At 36.2% G+C, this 6,391-nt stretch overlaps 1 protein-coding gene across 1 annotated transcript in view; it reads left to right on the plus strand.

Annotated features, from left to right (window-relative positions):
- LOC106884394 (metabotropic glutamate receptor 3) overlaps positions 1-6,391 on the plus strand; it is a 498,339-nt gene that overhangs the window by 470,533 nt on the left and 21,415 nt on the right. The gene's annotated exons all lie outside the window — the stretch shown is intronic.

Genomic DNA, 6,391 nt, shown 5'->3' on the forward strand with positions numbered 1-6,391 from the left:
TATATATATATATATATATATATATATATGTGTATATATTTATATATAGACATACACATACACATATATCTGTGTGTGTGTGTATAAGTGTGTGTATGTATATGTATATATATATATATGCAGTCATATTCTCATTAAAATGTAATCAGTCAAAATACCGTTTCGAGATCATTAGTGAAGATATGCTGTCTTCGAGAGATTACACGTCCAAAAAGTAAGACCATTTCCAAATGCATGATTAAACGATATCCTTGTATATTTTTCTAGATTTGACTTTGTATTTTGTTGTGTAGACTTACACTAAGCTGGTGTACATCCATAAGACTTCTATAATTCTATAATTATTTTTGAATAAAGCTTATAACCAGACCGTATGCTTCTGTATCGCTGGCACTAATTAGAGTAATGTTGGTATAGTTTTTAGCTATGGTATCATTCCTGGTTCGATCCCACTGCACGGAAGTACATGAAATGAGGAAATAACTAACACCACCCTATGAGTTAATATTGCGAGGCTGAAAATCCTATGAGAAATATAAAATTTTGTCGGACTTTCCTATTCAAACGGACAAGGACTCAGAAAAATAATACACTAGACATAACGATTATACATAAGGAAAAATGAATTTGATTACTTATAGACCCATCAGTCCCATTTGGTTCCAGAATCGTAAAGAAAGAGGAAGAATTTGGAGCATGAGACCAGTAAGGTCATGCCTATAATGGGAACAGTAAGCAAAGATATAAACAAATGGCTGAAGGAGATCGAAATAGAATTCCCAGTAGTGATCCCACTGAAAGTTTGTCTCTTAGAGACAACAAGTTTTATAAGGAGGGTTCTTAAATACTTGAAAGACTGCTCAAAATTAGTGGACACCTGAAGTTACTGGTAGTAACCCGCTAACCACATAAATCCTACCAGGAATAAAACCTTACCTGAGCCAAACCAAAATAACGTAACAAACGTTTTGGTGCGTGGCTTTTGGCCTACCCTGTATTTATATATTTGATTTCATCTCATGTGTGGAGGCGCAATGGCCCAGTGATTAGGGCAGCGGACTCGCGGTCATAGGAACGCGGTTTCGATTCCCAGACCGGGCGTTGTGATAGTTTATTGAGCGAAAACACCTAAAGCTCCACGAGGCTCCGGCAGGGGATGGTGGCGAACCCTGCTGTACTCTTTCACCACAACTTTCTCTCACTCTTTCTTCCTGTTTCTGTTGTACCTGTATTTCAAAGGGCCAGCCTTGTCACACTGTGTCACGCTGAATATCCCCGAGTACTACGTTAAGGGTACACTTGTCTGTGGAGTGCTCAGCCACTTGCACGTTAATTTCACGAGCAGGCTGTTCCGTTGATCGAATCAACTAAAACCCTCGACGTCGTAAGCGACGGAGTGCCAACAACAAACATCTCATGTTCTGTATTACATTGAACTGTGCTGGCTCTTTGTTGCAAGTGTATGTCCATCGTAAGAGAGCGTGTTGATGTAAGAGTTTGTGTTACGGAGATTATATCTTCCATATTTAAATTAGAACTTTATAATTTTCATTTCCGGCGTTGACAGCTTTACAACAGCTTTTCTATGATTCTTTGTGATTTATGGCAATGCATGAGAACAACATATTATTATCGTCCTTTCATTCTAATGGCGAGACCAAAATTCTCTTGAAACGGGAATAAACCAATGTATTGGGGAAATATATTTTTCCACACAAAATATAACATGCGAATAAGGAAATGAGAAAAATAACTTAATAGCATTATTATGCCTTTAATATATTCTCCTTATTTTTGGCACAAGGCCAGCAGTTTTAAGGGAAATGAGCAAGTCAGTTATATGTGTTCCCTACTACTTATTTTACCAACCCTGAAAACAGGAATTAGAACTTAGAATGTAAAGAGCCGGGAGAAACGCCGCAACGTCCAACGTACTAACGACTCAGTAAGCTGTCGACCCTTGTGTCCAAACGTATTACAACGGAGGCGATGCTGTTATGCAAACTAATATCTTGGATCGAATCCAGAGAAGATATTCGGCTGATTGGTATTCCATCACTAATAGACATATTCCATCCTCTGGTTCACAAGCGAGCTTTTTTCTCTCACTGTCATTTCTTTTGCTATGACACCTGCATTTCGATGCTGGCTGACCTCGTACCTCCGCCTCTCAAGTAACACTGACTCACTCATTTCTCTACGTCTCGTCGCACTTGCGTACTGTGTTTCACGGCTATTTCCTCACTCTCAGGTCATTGGCCCAGTGGAATCAACTTGCATCTGATATCTTTCCAGCAAGTAAGAGCTGCAATAATTTAAACGGTATCCGTAATAAGGGCATCAGTCTCTCCACTCACGAAGTAAGTTACCCGAGGGTCATATGCTCAGCCCTTTCTTCCACATTCAGTACGGTATGGAGTAAGAAGCAAAGAAAATCCCAAACATTCATAATTTTTTTCATTTATTCTTTCAAGCCAGGAAGGTGGTAAGCTGGCTGAGTTGTTAGAATGTCAGAAAAAGAGCTGCAGTATTTCTACAACTTATGTTCTACGTTCAAATTCCGGGCTGGTCGATTTTGCCTGCTATGCATTCGTAATCGAAGAAGTACTTACCAGTTTAGCACTGATGTCAATGTACTCGACATATTCATTTTTCCCTAAAATTTCTGGTTTCTTGCCAGAATTTGAAACCTGGCTCATTATGTTTTGAGTTCAAATGTTACCGAGGTCTACTATGACATTTTATCCGTTCGGAGTCGATAAAATAAGTATCGGTTCAGCATTAAGGTTCCCCTAAAAATTACTGGCCACGTGACGAAATTTGAAACCAAAATTTCAAGCAACTTGGCTACTATCGTATTCGACTTTGGCTGCTATAGTAATCATTTTAACATTCCCTGAATGTTTGTGGCTATATATTATAATACCAATTTAATCAGAGACCATTTCAATGCATATTCGTCCATATTGAAAAACAATTCTGCAATTCTTCAGATGGTTGTATTTCATGCTACATGTTAATGGAATTTAGATTTTAGTGTCGATCTCATTCAATTGAATATGTTTTCCCTTTTATCATATGAATCCTGAAATGTATTTAGAATGGCAATAAAATATTAATGGACATTGGGGATTCTTATTTTAACATTTTACTCAAATAAATATTCATCCTCAGAAAGCAATTACAGAATCTTTAAATGTTCTCCTTGGGATATCAAACCCATAATTCTATACTAAAATGATTAAACAAGTTGCTAATTCTCAGAGTAGAATTAACAATGTTGATTATCGTATTAAATCTGGAGCTGTTGGTATCGTCATAAATCTGGATACTTTTTGTTTTGTTACATTTAAAATAGTTGTAATTTAACGTTATTTGTAAGCTGTGTTAAATTTCAATATATATTTGTAAATTAACTGCTGTCATGTTAACATTTGAAAGGGATTTAGATTACACTGACTGATAAAATATTCTGTATTCACAAAATTTTGCAACTAATTTGAGCTAACATACATTGAATTAAATAATTTACTGTAGAGTTGTTTTAAATACACATGCAAGGATTGAATAAAATTCAATGTTTCAATTTATGTTGGATTTTGGATTTAGACACAAGGCCAGCTATTCGGAGGAGAGGGAAAACTAGTCAATGAGATCAACTCCAATGTTTGATTTGTAAATTATTTCGTTGTCCGGGGAGAGATGAAAGTAAAAATTGATCTCGACAGCATTTGAACTCAGAACTAAACTAAATAGTGGCATTTTGTCCGACACTAACGAATCTTGTAATCCACCAAATTATTTTTGATTTATATATAATGGTTTGTGTGAAGGCACGTGACCTAGTGGTCAGAGTATTACGATCGCAAGATGGCAGCTTTGATTCCAGGATCGGGCTGTACATTGCGTTCTTGAACAAAACATTCTACATTGTACCTGTCTCCTTAGCTGAAAGTGAGTGATAGTTCCAAGGCCTTGAGTCGCGTTCAGGCGGAATGTTATGCTCTTGGATATATGCCATAGAAACAAGGAAAATTTCCCTTTGTTTCTTAAGACTCGAGACAGTAATGACCCGGAGATTTGCTAGTAACACTGAAGCAACATTTTCGAAATAATCTTTAGTTACCTTGCTTTTTACAATTTCTCCTACCTAATTTGATAATCCTGTTTTCAGAAATGCCTTCAGAAATTTTCTATCACGTTTCTTTGTTAAACAAAATTTATTATTATTATTTTTTTTTATCAAAACTTAGTTTTGCCATTAAATGCAGTACTGAAATAACAAAATCAAATGGTACTTTCTATTGTTTAACAAATATATTACATAAAATGATCTATTAATTACAGATCTTGGGATAGATATTTCTGTCAAATTGGAATTTCAGCTACTCATGGAGTGGACTTTCTCTTTGCTGCTTTGCGTGAATAACCTGCATCATGACAGTTCTTTGTAGACACCAGCAGTAGTCGGCCATCATGTTTATGTTCCACCTCCCTTGTTACCTAGTCTCCATGGTCTTGATGTCTTGGTGGAATTATTTTCCTGGCTCCTCACTCATTGCACTATGAATTTTAAGGAAGTAGTCTTGACGACTGCGCAGGAAAAGTACTTTTTCACTCATGTTGCGCGCCCAGTTCTCTAAAACTGCTTAACAGTGTCTGGACAAGTTCTTTGACTTTGTTTCGCTTCTCATGTAAAGTGTAGCATCCAGAAATATTGCAGAAGTGAGGAAGACTGTTTTGCATCGTATTCTCTCAAAATGGGTCATATTTCTGAAATACACAACATATAATTAATTAATTAATCATTTGGTTAATAGATTTTTGTTTGTTGATTGCTTATCAGAGTAGACGTACGCTTCTTCATCTCCCAATGAATAGCATAGATCAACTGCTTATAAAGCAGTCCCGAATTCACAAGAGATGTGGATTGGTGTCCACAATCAAACTTTGACTTCTTTCTATTCAACAAGTTTCTAATCCAGTGTATACAAGCTATTTTTATATCTTTATTTGCTTCAAGATTCATCGTTCCTAAAATGAACTGTTCAGTCCATTTGTATATACAACTGTTTAGCACATCGTTATCGTTCCAACTTCTAATCACGAGTGTCACGACGCATTTTCCTGCTATAGCATGCATTGCAACTAACTGTTAATATCGATTTTCAATGAACAGTAATAACATCCACCTCGCTCGTCATGATTCATCACCAAGCCTTTCATAAAAAACGCATATCGAAATTGAGAACAATTAATGAAACTTTCTATCCTGACGATCGATAATTGCGAAGAAAATTACATACTACTTGATCGTATTTCTGTGCACGATTTTGTTGCAAAATTGTAGGGTTGTCAAGAGTCACTTAAAGAGTTTGAGAACCAGCGAACACGACCTCTCCACTTTGAATTTCCACGTCTGAAAAGGTTAGAAAGTTTTTATTGTGAAACGGAAGTGCTAGCGAACTCTATACTAGAGATTTGAGACATAATTTGAAGTGGCGTAACATAAAATTTACAGGGGGAAATAGTATTTAGTGTGCGATACGCTAGCAGTGAACAGGTTCCATTACTTAGTTGGCTTTGAAAGATGCATGTATGTAGGGTCCATTAAGAGCTCGTGACCCTCACAGATGCAAAATCAGCCCAGCGTTGTGTAACAATTTGCGGTGATACTAAAGTGGCTACAAATTTTATATTCATAGAATTGCGCTTAATTCAATCAAAGCTAGTGAAAGAAAAGTATAGGTAATATTTAGTTGAAGTTGATGGTAGTAAAAAAAAATCTTGTTAAATAATTATATCAGATTTATTGGTTAATTTTGTTGTTTATAATATATGTCAATATATATGTATATACATATACACACACATACACATACATGCATGTATTTACACATCTACATACAAGTGTATACATTAATATTTACATATATGGTATACCAGAGAAATTTCATATATATTTATTATCCGACAAGATGTATAACGACGATTGTATGTATGTAGTTACATATGAATTTATTACCCAATATCCGTCGTTCAAAGACAAAAATTCATTTGTTAGATCAAACGAATAACCCGCTCCTAAATTATAGTGTCAGTGACTGCGCATTAGACAGACATGTGTATACTTATGTAATTCTCAGGCAAAATCAGGGTAGTGCAAACGTTGAGAGAGTGTACGTTTATAGTTAAGTGTACAATACACCCGACGAGCTAGCGTACATTTTCTGTATTAGGCATTTTCACTCACAAGGTATGAGTCGACACGAAGCCATGACAAATGACGGTTACCGATGAATTCAGGCGGGGAAATCGGTCTGGATCCTTGGGGTTGAAAAGCAGACTTCTTGAACCTCTCTCTCTCTCTCTCTCTCTCTCTCTCTCTCTC

The sequence above is a fragment of the Octopus bimaculoides genome, chromosome 12 (genome assembly GCF_001194135.2).
Source record: "Octopus bimaculoides isolate UCB-OBI-ISO-001 chromosome 12, ASM119413v2, whole genome shotgun sequence".
NCBI lineage: Eukaryota > Metazoa > Mollusca > Cephalopoda > Octopoda > Octopodidae > Octopus > Octopus bimaculoides.